This window comes from Cibotium barometz, chromosome 49 (assembly GCF_041138505.1).
Source record: "Cibotium barometz isolate CiBa-2024 chromosome 49, ASM4113850v1, whole genome shotgun sequence".
Taxonomy (NCBI): domain Eukaryota; kingdom Viridiplantae; phylum Streptophyta; class Polypodiopsida; order Cyatheales; family Cibotiaceae; genus Cibotium; species Cibotium barometz.
Window position 1 is genome coordinate 1,342,518 of NC_141094.1, and position 17,646 is coordinate 1,360,163.

Below are 17,646 nucleotides of genomic sequence, written 5' to 3' on the forward strand. Positions count from 1 at the left end.
GTCAAAAAGTCTTAACTAACTGAACTGATATGACCGAACCCGTAAGTCCCATAGTCGGATCAGGGAAAGATTGTACTTGGATCATAGAGACCAAGGCTTTTTTTCTCATTGAGAGGCGAGCCGTTGATTCTTTTCCATAGAACAATTTTTGTCCGGGATTTACTTCATCTATCGTACCATAACAGAATTGAGTCTCAATTTAGGGACCCATCAGTCTAGCCTAATGGGTTAGCCAACCGCCCAACCACTGTAGTGATGGGATCCAATTAGGAATTTGGTTAGGTTTTGTCCGGCATACGAGGGAAAAGAGTTCCCAGGCCCCCTAGCCGGATATTCATGCAAACTTAAAACTAGTCACACCACTTACACACCCAATATGAAATTACCTTTTTCATAGATTCAGTTGTCTTTAAAACAATCATTTAATGAAATCATAGTCCCTGATCACATAATCCTCCAAAAATTTTCGGTTGAATTCTAATTTCCAATCATTCCTTCCTCAGTGTACCTATGGCATCATTAGCAACCAGAACGCTCACCACCTATTTTGATGGTTCCTAGCTCATAGTACTCGGCAATATTCACATATCAAAATGGAATCTTCATTGAAGATCAGCAAGATCAACCAACAAATCCATATAAAAGAACCATGGACTCATCCGTTTTGAGGACTAGCAAGGTCAATCAACCAGATCCATGCCTGAATTCAGAAAACAACTCTTACTCCTTGTTCTAATATCTTCCTCGACGCACGCGTGGGAGTATCGCCGGCCCAGAGCCCGAGCACCGTATGGTCAGCACCCTCTAGGATCCTTCTCTCGCAGGTGACCTAGCGCTTCACTCATAGGCCGCTTCCTTGGTCCCTCATCCACCGTACCGAAAGCTCACCATTTTAATTGAACCGAGGCTCGACCGACCTTGCTATGCGAGACGTCCTCCATTAACTCTCCGTCAGCTGTTGCAACTTTATCAGATTAGGTCTCCACGACCTCATTCACAAGATAGTCAATATGCTTCCCCAGCATTCTTGACATAAAGCAGCCATTTAAAAACATGTCATAAATACAGTTTCTATAAACGAACTCTCGTCTTTCCACATTGTTCCATTATCAATTCACATTATTTAATTCCACAACCATTTCATAAGTATTCCTAATCATCCAATCATAATCATTCACATCACAATTCACATGACACCATCCATCACATTCAATTACATCACATCCATTTACACCCATCACATCTCATTCATTCATATCCATCACATTCATTTATTCATACCAACACATACATTCTCATAACCATCCCATCACATACATTCTATCCACATTATATCACATCACTTCTATCCACACCATATCTTATTCATACACATCCATCCATCATTCACCTGTACGACTACCCACATCTAATCATACATTCCTATCTATCACTTCACATCCACATATATTCATGTCACATCACTTCATTTTTCATCACGTCACATTCCTTCGCATACACATCCACATCATATTCTTTTACATACATTCACATCCATTCTTTCACATACATCCACTCACATCCCATATCATTCATTTACATCCTGATTCACATTTACATATCATTCATTTACATCCTGATTCACATGACATCACATCTATTTACCTCACATCTCTTCACCCCTATTCACATCACATCACATCCATCCATTCATGCACATCTATCTGATTCACATCACATCTCATCACATCTATTTACCTCACATCTCATCACCTCTATTCACATCGCATCTATTCATCCCTTCATTCACATCTATCTGATTCACATCACACATCTCATCACTTCTATTTACCTCACATCTCTTTTTCTTCCTGAATTATCTTTCTCAAAAAGGGGGTGATATTACAATTACTAATTTATTGAATTTCATTCATTGAATATTCACTTAACTGATTTCTAAATTAATCACGAATTTCGATGAGGAATAAATTAATTATTTATCTGAATATTTCGACTTCGATAGATTTCTTGAATTTTCTCTTTATAAACCGAGTGAATATGAAATGATAGAATTTTTCCTCTCAGAGTATTTACTTATTCATTTATCAAATATTCATGGAAATTAAACATAAAATTAAAGAGAATCTAATTTTGATATAAAAATTCTTTATGCATCTAATTATGCATAAAATCAATTTAATAGGAATAACACTTTTAAAATAAAAAGATTTTCAATATGCATCTTTCTATGCATAGATATTGATTCTAATGAAAAAAATACTTTTATAATAAAAAATATCCAATATGCATCTATCTATGCATAGAAATTGAATCTAATGAAAATAACACTTTTATAATAAAAAAATATCCAATATGCATCTTTCTATGCATAGAAATTAAATCTAATGAAAATAACACTTTTATAATTAAAAAATATCCAATATGCATCTTTCTATGCATAGAAATTGAATCTAATGAAAATAACACTTTTATAAATAAAAAAAATATCTAATATGCATCTTTCTATGCATAGAAATTGAATCTAATGAAAATAACACTTTTATAATAATAGAAAAATATCCAATATGCATCTTTCTATGCATAGAAATTGAATCTAATGAAAATAACACTTTCATTAAAAAAACAATATGCATCTTTCTATGCAATAGAAATTGAATCTAATGAAAATAACACTTTTATAATAAAAAAATATCCAATATGCATCTTTCTATGCATAGAAATTGAATCTAATAAAAATAACACTTTTATAATAAAAAAAAATCCTTTTATACAGGTATTTATGCATGAAATAGGAATAACAATTTGAAAATAAAAAGAATTTCTTTTAGAATGTACAAACGGAGGGGATTATTCTTTTTGAATAACATAAAGATAAAAATTATTTTCATAAAATTTAAGAAATTTTGCCATAACCTCCTTTGTATAGCTGACCATTTCTTAATTTTTACATTCTAAATTTACTTTAAAATTTATCCCAAGTTGAAATATAGCACTCTAATCTAATCAATTTTTCACTTTTAATAAAGAGTAATCAATAGGAAAAGTTTAACTCAATTTGTTTGTTACTCATTTTAGGATAAAGACACGCTGAAATTCTTAATGAAGAGAAGGGGAAGCCTTTTCATCCAGGCTTATAATCCATAATCACATTAAAAAGCAAAGAATTCAGAAAACAATAGATTAGAATTATAAAAAAGTAGAATTAATAACTTACATGGAGTTTTGTGAGCTTTCCTTTGGCTTGAGGGATTGAGGGTTCTACTCTTGTTTGGATCAAGAGTGGCCACCAATTCTTTGTAGAGGAATTAGTCAAAAACAAGTGAATTATCAAGTGAATTCAATGTTTTTGGCTCTCGGGAGGAGTAGAGTAACAGTGCATAAGTACTATTAAGCTTTTACAAAGGGGGAGGCTTCTATTTATAGAAAAAAGTGAGCCTCAAACCAAGCAAACTGATTCTAGAATTTTCCAGATCAGTTTGGTCAATTTTTGACCATTTTTGGGTTAGTTTAGCTTACTTTTTGGAACTAGACTTGAATTAGGAGAGAGGAGAGATGAAATATCTCATTTTATTGATTTAAAATGAAAAGCAATGATGAGAAAAAAGGTGCCTCCTTCATGAGGGGGAATCCCCATTTTGAGGTGTCAAAAATCAATTTTTTAACTATTTTCCTTGGTCCTTAGTCCACTCTTCATCTTATGTGAGTATTTACTCATTTTTGGGGGGGTTTTCTTTATTTCTTCAATTTATCTCCTCCCTAAATTTGGATTAATCTTATTGGTCCCTCATAACCTTAATCTAAAATTTTTAAAAAATTTGGACCCTTAGGCTAAGGCCTTTTGAGCAGATTATAATTTATTTCTAATGCACCTTATGAAATTCTTTTTAAACTTCTATTTCGGAGGAATTTAGTTTAATAATAAAAGATATTTTTTCATCCAAAGATATCTAAAAACTGAGTTATCTCTCTCTAGAATATTTTCTCTCTTTAGGCCAAAACAGGTAGAAACAAGATCTCTTATTATTCTAAAAAGAGAATTGATTACAGGGAAAGAAACTGAACATCTTGAGGGGTTGGGGAGGAATCTTACAGTAGGTACTACGTAACATTCATTGATGACCACACGAGGAAAGTGTGGGTGTACTTCATGAAGGAGAAGAGTGAGTGTTCACTCATTTTCAGAATTTTAGAGTTATGTGGCTGAAAAACAAATAAGAAAACATGTAAAGTGCCTAAGGTCAAATGGAGGGGGAGAATATTTCTCCAATGAGTTCTCTGAATTCTTGCGTCTAAATTCTTGCGAAAGAATGGCATTTAGAGACAATTTACATGTAGATACACTTTGCAACAAAATGGAGTTTGTTGAGCGAAAAAACAGGCACATTACAGAGATAGCATGAGCATTGATGAGCTGAGAAGAATATGCCACATAGCTATTGGGCTAAGGCTGTGTCTACAATAGTTTATATCATGAATATGACTCCTACCAGCCATACATGATGTAACGCCAGAGGAGAAGTTTACTAGCAAGAAACCTGATTTGTCTCACTTGAAAGTTTTTGGATGTATTGCATATGTGCATGTTCGAGATGAGTTACGTACCAAGCTAGATCCAAAAGCAAAAAAATGTATGTTTATTGGGTATTCCCTTGAGCAAAAGGGATATAGATTTTATAATCCTACTACACGTGAATTGAGGGTAAGCATGGACTTTGTATTTGATATGAGATCAGTAGTTGGTATGTTGCTGAAAAGGATGCTATTGGGACTGATGTAAGTGGAAATGTGGTTGCATAGAATGCAAGTCAGCAATCATAGTCATTGAGTGGACCAAGAGAGTCCCCATCCTAGCGGTTATGTTGATAGACCATGGAGTGGCAGGCTGCATCATAATACCAGTCCTGGAAATGTAGTTGGTACATCACATAAAGGCAAAGAGAAAATGGTTGAGCCCCTTGGTATGCCTGATAGTTCTGCAGGGCATTCTCTTGTTGATGGAGAGTCTAGTGGCTCAGAGATGAGCCTTGATGGGGAGCTTGGGATTCCAGCAATGAGGACACCTGGTGTGAAGAAGGCTATGGAAGACATGAATGCAAAGTTACGAAGATCTAGAAGAGTCAAAAATCCTGTGTAGAGGTTGACTTATGATGGTTATGTGGCACATCACTATGCATATTTGGCAAAAGTTGTGTAGGTTGTAGAACCCACATGTTTTGATGAGACTATTGGAAATGTGTGTTGGGAGAAAGCTATGGATGAGGAGATGGATGCATTGTATGGAAATGAGACTTGGGATTTGGTGCCATTGCCTGAAGGCAAGAAAGCTATTGGTTGTAAGTGGGTGCATAAGGTGAAACATAATAGTGATGGTAGCATAAGTAGATACAAGGCTAGATTGGTAGCCAAAAGATATGCATAGACACATGGGATTGATGATGAGGAGACATATTCCCCAGTTGCAAAGATGGCAACTTTGAGAGTTGTGATTGTGATGGCTGCACAGCTAAAGGCTAGTTTTTACATCAGATGGATGTAAAAATGTGTTCTTGCATGGTGACTTGCAAGAAGAGGTGTATATGGATCAACTACCAAGTTTTGAGGATACACGTCACCCCCAGAGTATGTGTGTAAGCTTCATAAGGCCTTGTATGGGATAAAGCAAGCTCCAGGAGTGTGGCATGACAAGATTGCTGAGTATCTTGTCACTATTGGTTTTCATATGGAAGATGGAGATCACTCTTTATATGTGCGCAAGAGTGATAAGGGTATTGTGATCATCACCATTTATGTAGATGATCTTATTGTTGGGGGTGACAACTTGGAAGAGATTGAGCATGTGAAAAGTCTTCTCAAAAGGAATTTTGAGATGAAGGATTTGGGATATCTGCGCTACTTTTTGAGAATTGAGGTCATTCGCACACCTAAGGGTATTTGGCTGTCTCATAAAGGCAGTATGCATTGGACATGTTGTTCAAGTATGGGATGGCTGATTGTAAGCCAATCTCAATGCCATTAGATCAAAATGGCAAGCTTAGTGCGGATGCAGGTTATGTGTTGGAGGATCCCACTATGTACAAGAAGATTGTGGGGAGTTTGATCTATGTCACTGATTTTAGCAGGCCAGATTTGAGCTACATTGTTGGCTTAGAGAGCCATTTTATGCAAGTTCCATGCAAACCACATCTTGACAGTGTGCGATGCACACTTCAGTATTTGAGGGCCACTGTTGATTATGTATTGTTTTATGCAGCAGGTGTACCAATGGAGTTATATGGGTACACAGATGCATATTGGGCAGGTAGCATTTCAGATAAGAGATCTACTAGTGGATTTATGTTTTCATTGAGGAGTGTTGTTGTGACATGGAGCAGCAAGAAGCCACCCACAATTGCCTTGTCGAGTATAGAGGAGCTGCAGTGGCAGCATGTGAGGTAACTTAGTTATGCAAGCTACTTTTCTGATTTGGAGTTGCATGTGGAGAGAAAGGTTGTCATATATTGTGACAATCTTAGTAGTATACAATTGGGTAGGAACCCAGTTTTCCATGCACGAACAACACACATTGAGGTACATTACCACTTCATCAGGGAGAGAGTCTGAGAAGCTCCGCAGATTTTGAGATATGCTTGGGGTTCATGAGCCGGAGTTGAGCTTGAGGGGGAGTGTTGAGATGTCAAGCTCAACATGAGCTGACACTCATGGAGGAGTCTACATGACCGTTTGAAATTTATATCACTGGCGGGTTTGGTAGTAGCTGACACCGACATATCTTCACCCAGAGATTCTACAGCAGGACTACACCGACTAGTCCAGATCTACCCACTCCTCTTAGCGTGCTCACATTATGGACCGCTTGTATATACTCTATTATGTGTGTTAGTCACTTTATCTTCTTTGTAGTGAAGAAGAAGAAGAATTTTCAGCCTCTCACCTTGTGTGTTCTCTTCTAGGGTTTGTGTGAGTGTGTGTGTGTTCTTCACTGCAATTATATTTACACCAACAGTTTCTATACTTAGATTTTGTTCTTTTTCCTTTTTTCTCTTTCCACAATCTTATCTCCTGACTCTTGCTGGCTAGATTTGGATTATGCTCCTTGAATGCTTTCCGGTTCTTAAAACACTTGTCCATCTTATCTCTGCTTCATTTTGAAAGTCCACCTTGGAGAGTCCAGGAAGTTTGTTCCAATCCAAGATTCCACACAACAAGTTCACTCACGTGTCCAAAAATTACAACACCCAAAAATTTATTCTATTTTTAGAAATGATCACCTTTCTATAATTTTCTTATGCTTTTAACATTTTCATTTTGGTTTACATTCTATTTTATAGGCAACTCGGTAGGGACCTCATGGGCCTCTCCTCTAGCTCTCATGCTTCATTCTTGGACTTACATGCAATTGGATAGGGACCTCATGGGCCTCTCCTCCGGCCCTCTTGCCTCAGTCTTGGACTTATAGTCGACTCGGTAGGGATCTTGTTGGGCGTCTCCTCTAGCCCTTATGCCTTATTCTTGGACTTACACAGGCGACATGGTAGGGACCTAATTGGGCCTCTCCTCTGGCCCTCATTGCTTATTCTTAGACTTACAAGCAACACGGTAGGGACCTCGTTGTTGGGCCTCTCCTCCGGCCCTCATGCCTTAATTCTTGGACTTATAGGCGACATGGTAGGGACCTCGTTGGGCCTCTCGTCTGACCCTCATGCCTTATTCATAGACTTACAGGCACACAATAGGACCTCTCTGGGCCTCTCCATTGGCCCTCATGCCACATTTTTTAAATGTTTTTATTCATACAATGTTTCAAGGCAACGTACAACAATTGATGTATTTGCAAATCAGAAAATTACTCACCATTCTAAATTCATTATTTCATCTCGAGTCGGACTGGACAACCGACCCTCCGTCGTCCGGATTCCCGATGATGGAGTTGGATTTGGACGTCCTGACCCTTTGTTAGGATTCCTATCACCTCGGGTTGAGTGACCAGTGCCTTCTCTTCTTCTTCATCTTCCACTCCTTCCAAGTATTTTAGTTCCTCTGCATCATGCAATGGTCCGTTAGCCAAGCTAATCTTGTCCTTTCCTGTGAGATGCACACCTTCTTCTTTCCATTCTAGATTGCAATCATTGCAATCCTGTAAGTTTTCCAATTGTGTTGGATTTTTTCGCTCTTCAGCCACAGTCTTCCCAACAACATGGGACATGCTCATGCGATATCAGTCATCTTCAAGACTATGAATATGGCAGTGAGCATATATCATGTTACTTTAATTTGTAATCCTCTGATGATTTCGACTAGTTAAACCCTCCGTTAATCGACCATCTTGATTTGGAACGGAGCAGGCTACATTTCTGTGATTAATAACTTCTAGAGTAAGATTCCTCCCACTGGCTTTTGAGGTGTGGAGGTGTAAGAACCTCCCCTTCTAATCTTATAATTATTTCCCTCTTTGAAATAAAAGAAAGATCCTATTTTATCCTATTTTGGCCTAGAGAGAGAAAATATCTAGAGAGAGGTAATTCAAAATTGAGATATTTTTTGGAGGTGTGGAGGTGTAAGAACCTCCCCTTCTAATCTTATAATTATTTCCCTCTTTGAAATAAAAGAAAGATCCTATTTTATCCTATTTTGGCCTAGAGAGAGAAAATATCTAGAGAGGTAATTTAAAATTGAGATATTTTTTTATATAAAAATCCTCCTAGTGTCTAAAATGGTTTCCCCTAAAACATAAATTCAAAAAGAACTTTCCAATGTGCAATTGGAGTTAATTGAAAATAGGTATAAAGGACCTTAGCCTAAGGGTCCAGATTTTTAAAAAAAATTAAATTATGCTCCAATTAAGGTTCCTATGGACCAATAAGATTAATCCAAATGTAGGGAGGAGATAAATTGAAGAATAAAAGAAAATCCCCCAAAAATGAGTAAATGCTCACATAAGATGAAGAGTTGACTAAGGACAAGGTTTATTAGTAAAAAAAGAAGAGATATTTAGAGGAAATGATGCATTCTTGACACCTCAGTGTGGCGATCTCCCCTCATGAAGGAGGCACCTATTTCACATGTGTGGAGGAGTTTTAAACTCATAAATAATGAGATATTTTTATCTCTCCTCTCTCCTGTTTCAACTAGATCCAAAAAGTAAGCTAAACTGATCCAAAAATGGTTAAAAATTGACCAAATTGATCTGAAAAATTCTAGAATCAGTTTGCTTGGTTAGAGGCTCATTTTTTCTTATAAATAGAAGCCTCCCCCTTTGTAAAAGGTTAATAGTGTTTTTGCATTGTTACTCTACTCCTTCCCAGAGCTAAATACATTGAATTCACTTGATAATTCAATTGTTTTTTACTAAATCCTCTCCAAAAGAATTGGTGGCCACTCTTAAACCAAACAAGAGTAGAACCCTCAATCCCTCAAGCCAAAGGAAAGCTCACAAAACTCCATGTATGCTAAAAGTTTTACTTTTTAAATTCTAATCTATGGTTTTCTGATTTCTTTGCTTTTTTAGTTGATTGAAGTGAATCTTGATGATATGCCTTGATGAAAAAGCCACCCTCTTCTCTTCCTTAAGAATTCAGCCTTTCTTTATTCTAAAATGAGTAACAAATAAGTTGATTTAAACTTTTCTTATTGTTTACTCTTTAGAAAGTGAAAATTGAATAGATTAGAGTACTTTACTTCACATTGGGATTAATTCTAAATTGATATTAGAATGTAAAAATTGAGAAATGGTCAGTCATACAAAGGAGGTTATGGCAAAATTTTCTTAAATTTTGTGAAAAATAAAGTTATTTTTTCATCGTTTGTGCATTCTAAAAGAAATATTTTTATTTACTGCATGTAAATATTCACCTATGAATATGCATGGATATCATTGATATTAATTATTCAAATTAATTTCTATGCATAGAAAGATGCATATTGAAAATCTTTTTATTATAAAAGTGTTATTTTCATTGAATTTAAATTCTATGCATAGAAAGATGCATAAAAGATTTATTTTTATTTCAAAAGTGTTATTCTCATTAAAATTGAATTTATGTGCATAGAAAGATGCATGAAGGATTTATTTTTCTTTCAAAAGTGTTATTCTCATTAAAATTGATTTTATGCATAGAAAGATGCATGAAGGATTTTTTTTAAGTGTTATTCTCATTAAAATTGATTTTATGCATAGAAAGATGCATAAAGGATTTAATTTTATTTCAAAAGTGTTATTTTTCTTAAAATTAATTTTATGCATAAGTAGATGCATAAAAGGATTTTTATAAAAGTGTTATTCCCACTGAAGTTGATTTTTATGCATAAATAGATGCGTAAAGAATCTTTATATCAAAAATTAGAATTCTCTTAAATTCTATGTTTAAATTCTATGAATAGATGTGATATGTGATGTGATGAGATGTGATGTGAATCAGATAGATGTAAATGGATGGATGGATGTGATGTGAATAGAGGTGATGAGATGTGAGGTGATAGATGTGATGTGAATCAGATAGATGTGAATCAGATAGATGTGAATGGATGGATGGATGTGATGTGAATAGAGGTGTGATGAGATGTGAGGTGAATAGATGTGAGGTGAATAGATGTGATGTAAATCAGATAAGTGTGAATGGATGGATGGATGTGAAGTGAATAGAGGTGATGAGATGTGAGGTGAATAGATGTGATGAGATGTGATGAGTGTGAATGAATGGATGGGTGGTTGTGATGTGAATAGAGGTGATGAGATGTGAGGTGAGTAGATGTGATGTGAATCAGATAGATATGAATGAATGGATGAGATGTGAATCAGGATGTAAATGAATGATATGGGATATGAGTGGATGACATGTGATGAAAATGGATGTAAATGTATAAGTGAAGAATGAATGTGAATGTATATGTGAAAGAATTGATGTGAATGAGTATGTGAAAGAATTGATGTGAATGAGTATGTGAAAGAATGTGATGTGATGGAAAGAGATGCGATGTGTCATAAATATATGTGGATGTGAATGTGATGGATATGAATGAATGTGAATGTGAATGTGATAAATATGAATGAACGTGAATGTGATGGATATGAATGAATGTGAATATGATGGATATGAATGAATGTGATGTGATGGGATGTGGATCAGGATAGATGTGAATGAATGAGATGTGATGTGGTCTGAATGGATGAGATGTGGATATGGGTAGATGCGAGGAGTGGATTTATGAGATCTGATGCAGATAAATGAGAAAAGATGTGACGAAATAGAAAATGATGGGAGAAGGGGCAGTTACTATCCATCCATCCCTTGACATCTTTCCACAATCTGGGGTTTCCAGAAAGCAGGTTCCAACGTGATATTATGACCGATGTGGACAATACCGCTTGCATCCCCCCTACATCTTTTGATCTCTTGCATGCAGGATCCTTTGTGAGCTCATGAGCCACCACAAAGGATCCTGCACGCATGTAGGATCCTTTGTCAGCTCGTGAGCCGCCCGACCTGGAAGCCCCATTTTCAATGGTTGTGCTGCTCTTGGTGATGCCACAAAGGTTCCTGCATATGCACACAAGATCCTTTGTGAGCTCGTGAGCTGTCCACAAGTATGGAACATTAAGACCCAAGCTCCTCCGACACCTCCTCTGACTCCTATGATTCCTCTCCGACTCTTCCAACCCCTCTGATCTGTGAGCCTCCTATGACCTGGAAGCCCCATTTTCCTTGGTGGTGCTGCTCTCGGTGATGCCACAAAAGTTCTTGCATGTACGCAGCAACCTTAGTGAGCTCGGGACTCCTCCTCTAACTCTTCCTCTGCACCCTCCTCTAGGACTCCTCCTATGACCCCTCCTCTGACTCCTCCTCCCCTCCTTTAACTCTAATTTCTCTCTAACTCTGCCAACCCCTCCTTTGATCTCATGAGTTTCCCCCATGACCTGGAAGCCTAATTTTCCTTGACGGTGTTGCTCTTGGTGATGCCATAAAGGTTCTTGCATGCATGCAGGAACCTTTGTGAGCTCCGGGCTCCTCCTCTGCCCCCTCTTCTGAGACTCCTCCTATGACCCCTCCTCTAACTCCTCCTCCCCTCCTATGACTCCTTAGATTCCTCTATAACTATTCTGGCCCCTCTCATGAGCCACCCATGACGTGGAAGCCCCATTTTTCTTGGTGGTGCTGCTCTTAGTGATGCCGCAAAGGTTTCTATGCACACGCATGAACCTTTGTGAGCTCAGGACTCCTCCTCTACCCCCTTTATGACTCCTCCGATGATCCCTCCTTTGACTCCTCCTCTACCCCCTTTATGACTCCTCCGATGATCCCTCCTTTGACTCCTCCTCCCCTCCTCTGACACCTCCTCTGAGTCCTCTAATTCCTCCTCCTCCCCTCCTCTGACACCTCCTCTGAGTCCTCTAATTCCTCTCCGACTCCTTTGACCCCTCCTCTGAGTCCTCTAATTCCTCTCCGACTCCTTTGATCCCTCCTTTGATCTCGTGATCCACCCCCATGACATGGAAGCCCCGTTTTCGTAGATGGTGGTACTCTTGGTGATGCCACAAAGGTTCCTGCGTGCACGCTGGAACCTTTGTGAGCTGGGGATGACCTCCTCTGACTCCTCCTCTCCTCCTCTAATACCTCCTCAGACTCCTCTGATTCCTCTCTAACTCCTCTGACCCCTCATCTAATCTCATGAGCCGCCCATGACCTGAAAGCCCCATTTTCCTTAGTGATGTTGCCCTTGGCGATCCACTTCCTGTGCACACGCAAGAACCTTTGTGAGTTCGGGACTCCTCTTCTGACTCCTCCTATGCTCCCCTCCTTTGACTCCTCCTCCCCTCCTTTGATACGTCCTCTGACTCCTATGATTCCTCTCTGACTCCTTCCTGTGTGCATGTAGGAACCTTTGCAAGCTCGGGACTCCTCCTGTACCCCCTCCTTTGAGACTCCTCCTATGACCTCACATAGTGGGTAGCTTGATCTGCATGACCATTACTATAGGCTAGATTTTAGCTATGTTGTTAGACTTATGAGTTAGTTTATGCAGGCCCCTAAGAAGCCACACCTGGATGTGGCTAGAAATATTCTCACATACATAAAGTCCAGTGTTGATTATGGACTTTTCTAAGAGGTTGTTAGAGGGATACAACTACATGGGTATAGAGATGCAGATTGGGCTAATAGTGTCTTATACACAAGACCAAAAGATTTATGTTTTCTTTTGGGAATCCCAGACAAGAGAACTGCTAAACGTTTTATGTTTTCTTTTGGGAGAGTTATTGTGAGTTGAAGTAACAAGAAATAGCAAAATACAACAAAAAACGATTCAAATAAAAAACACACAACTAAGCTAAAATTAATGATTTTAGTTCTATGTTTAACACTAACATTCACTAAAAATTGCATTCTATTGCATTGTTTGATGCAATGGATGCAAACTAAGCCAAATACAAACTATGTGCAAGCCCCAAGAACATGAAAAACCACAATAACAGCAACAAAAACAATAAATTAAGCTAAAAATTAAGCAAAAAGCATTCTTTACAAAAATAAAAAAGAGAGCTATTCTACACCAAATCACCATCAAATCCATATCTTTTTCATGGGAAACCATTAATCAAGATAATGGGCAATGAGTAATGTGTAGAAAAAGCCAAGGGATGGCTCCCCAACAGCAGCAGCGCCAAAAATGTTAAGGCTCAAGGCATTCTCTTAGTGTATATACTTATACACTAAGGCATTCTCTTAGTGATAAATTTTAATGTATTATTTCTATCTTGAATATATAGATGATTATGCATGTTTTTTGACATACATGGTAGAGTTCTTGATATTTTAAATTAAAATAATTAATATATTAGAATAAATAGAATTTATATATTAGCACTCTTTAAAAAACATTAATTCTTGTTTTGAAAACATAAAATGTTTAGATTGGTTTTCCATCTTGTTTTAAGAAACCAAGAGTCCTAGAGATTTCTAGTTTTCTTTTAATTCTATTAAATTTTCATATTTTAGTCTTGGATTATAATGCATATTTTTTCTTTGTAACATCTCTAGCATGTCAGAAATGTTGAAAAAATACCAAGAATTTGTAATGGATGTACCGTCCAAATGGTCTCTACTTCAAGATGTTGAGGTAGGTAACTCAAATCATACTGAAATGTTTTTTTTAATGTATTCGCTAGAATCAAATGATGTTTTAGTTTTATTAATATTTTATTCATATCTCTTATCTTTATTGAAATTAGAACTTTTATATTTGTGAAAGGTTTAAGCATGTGTGTGTATGCAGAAAAGTAGACGATTTTATACACATTTGTTTAAGTGGGTGCATGCGTAAGTATTTATTTTCATATCATTTTTTGAGTTGGTTTCTTTATATGCATGAAATCATAAGATCATGTTATGAAATATAATAAATGTATAGCCAAACATGGGTTTTTTGTGACTATAATATCCTAATATGTTTAAGAATTAATTTGTTAATTATTAAGACATTATGTCAATCCTTACATGTTTTTTGTGTGACTATAAAATATACTAAAATATTTAGGAATTAAAATTAGTAGATTATTATCTACTCACGTACTTTGATTATGCATCTTAATAGTATGGTATTTATTCCCTACATTTTAATGAAAATTACCACCTCTATCTACTCACAAAATTTGAATATGCATATTAGCTTGAATATTTGCATATTCTAGTTGATGATTGAACTAACAACAAAATCACCAACTTCTCTATAATGAGTTTACTATCATCTATAAAGTAATATGTTTGGATAGATAGAGTCTAGTGGAAGCTTGATTTTTTTAAAGATCATAACCCTACATCCTTTCCAAGTTGGATCTATAGCCAAGTGTTGGTATTATCTAAGGCACTTCATTCATTTTCTATGAAGATATGAGGTCCTCTAAAAGGTCACATTTTTGGTAAATATCCAATCTCAAGGTTCCATAATCATTCTCTAACCCGACGAGATGAAGCCAGTTAAAAACATCTCTTCAAATGCCCGCATTCCTGCAGGCTTCCAAGAACTGGACTCGGGCATATATTCTCATAATCTGATTGAGGGTTGGTTCGATGTTGAGTATCCGCCTCTTCTTCTGGGGCTCCTCACCTTTAGGCTCTACCTCCTAGACATCCTCAAGGGTATCTATATTGATTGGATCTTGTGCCTTAGCAGCCTTCTAGGCTCCTACCTCCCAGGGGTATCTAGATTGATTAGGTCTTGTGCCTCAGCCTACCTATCAAGGGTCTGGTCATCTCTTGGTTGCTTAGGGCTTGGCGATGGATGGGGGTGGTGGCTGGTTGTCCCTGGTTCTTCTGTTGTAGTCCTCATGCTCCTGTCTCCAAATCATCAATGAAATCCAATGCCTGGTCACCCTAGCTGGCTGATTTTTGGATAAGCCATGTGGTCAGTGCTGAAACCACATTGCGTTGGCTTTATTCTTTCAAGGGGGGGGTATGTCATGAGCCCATACAAGTCTGACTGCTAATTTGATGTCACTTTGATGTGCATGTGTGTGTGAGTTTTGTTTTGCAGATGTTTCAAGTTGGCAAGGTTGGCTGGAAGCATCTAAAGACATGGAAAGCATGTACTGCATGGCTGGCAGGGACATGAAGCGTAGCCTGGACTGAGCAGGGCAGCAAGCATGTCGAGCGCATGGTAAAGAGCAGGCATGGCTGTACGGCATGTCCATGATATGGCTGAGCATGGTCAGCATGCATGCCTTGCATGGCAAGAAGCAACAAGAGGGGCAGAGCATGTGGGAAGCAGCCATGGTGTATGCAGCAGAGCAAAGTTGTATGGCATGGCAGCCATGGCAGATCTCAGAGCAGGTAGAGCAGCCACGCGGGCATCTGGGAACATAGCAAGCCAAGCATGGTTTGATGACCAAGGCTGTAGCATGTTGGGCAGTACTCCTACTCCTGTACGGCAAGGCTCCAGCACATGGGCTGCTGAAAACAGTGCGGCCAGGTGCATAACAGAGCAGATCCGATGGCATGGCTGATGTACGGTACAGCAGTGTACGGCCAAAGATGGCAGCCACGGGAGTTGAACAGCAAGGCAGCAGGGGTGCACTTGTACGGCATGGCAGGACTGAGTGCAGCTGTACAGTAGGCACCAACAGGCGGTCAAGTCGTGCAGCAGCTGTTCGGCAAGGGACTGCAGATGGCGGGCAGCAGCTGTACGGTAAGGATCTGCCAAGATTGTGCGCGACCAGCAAGGCAGAGAGAGAAAGCATGAGCGCGTGTGAGAGAGCTGCTTTTCCCCCAAGGCTGCCACATGGCATTCAATAATTAGCTGCTTTATCTCCTACTGCCACATGTCAAGTTGCCATTAAAAGCTTTCTGCAAGTTTGAAAAAGCTAGCTTTACGCTAGAATAAAAGAAGGGCCAAAGGCCTTGTAAGGGGATCAGTTCTGATCATGAGAACTCAGATGTGAGTTGAGAGCTCCCAAGAGAAGAGGGACTCAAGACTCAAGTGTTGAGTTAAAGGCTTTGTATCTGCCGATTCTAAGTCAAAGAAAGAAATACCTGCGGGGGCGCTATGTTTAGGGCCAATCTTCTCTGTGCAGGAGCGTGGCTCCCATCTCTCTCTAACCCTATTCTCTTTGATGTTTAAAGTGATGCATGCTCTGTTGAATGAAGGCTGAGGTATGGCAATGATGTTTGACGTGATGTGAAAGATGGGTGAAAGCCAGTACCGCCCTTTGCTCAAAAGGTGAAGGCCGGTTTCAGTTAGGGGTGGGCGTTTAGTCATGGACTCCCCAAGACAAGGCTCATGATTGACCCCTCATGATCAAAAAGTGGAATACCGAAGTAGAGAGGTGCAACGGCCTCCTCGATGGTCTCTGCCCCTTCCCCAAAATCATTGCTTAAGACATATTGGTGAATGAGAAGCCTATCAAGTGTGTTGCTCCCTCTCCAATCATTCCATGACTTGCTACATACAAGGCGACGAAGCTCGGTCTTTGTTTGAACCATCCTACAAGGCATATCATGCTCCTTTAATTATGTAACAACTTATAAGGTAGCACCGTGTGACCGTTAAGGTCTTACCAAGTGCTTCAATTATGCAAAGACATAGTCACATACCTTTGTAGCACTAGGAAAAGATACCCAAAGCGTCTAGGGACAAGCCTCACAAGCTCTTACATGCAAGTTTCTCTAAAGAGAATGCTTGCGGTCTTTTTGTAATGAACGTTATGATCCACAAGGTTTTCAAGCACAGGCTCTACCCAACTCAATTGTGCAATGTCTTCCATCATTAGGTCAAGAGAATGGGAAGCACATGGAGTCCATACAATGGTTTTGTAGTCCCTTTCCACAACCTCTCCCATCTTTGCACAATTAAAACCATGGTCTATAATGACTTGCACCACATGTTGAACCAATCTCCTCAATTGCTTGGCATATATGCTCATAAATCCACTCTCCCGTAACGCTCAAACCGGAGGCCGAGGCATCAATGACACGCATAAGCTTTGTACCCGTGCAACATGACCCCAAGATATAAATCATATGGCGTCGCCTCTACAAAGGTCAAAGACATCAACAAGGTCATGTTAATACACACCTCATGGCTCATGAGCAACATGTTTAACATATAAGACTAAGGATGAGAGACTAGACTCAAATGATTAGAGTAAATACTCACAATGTT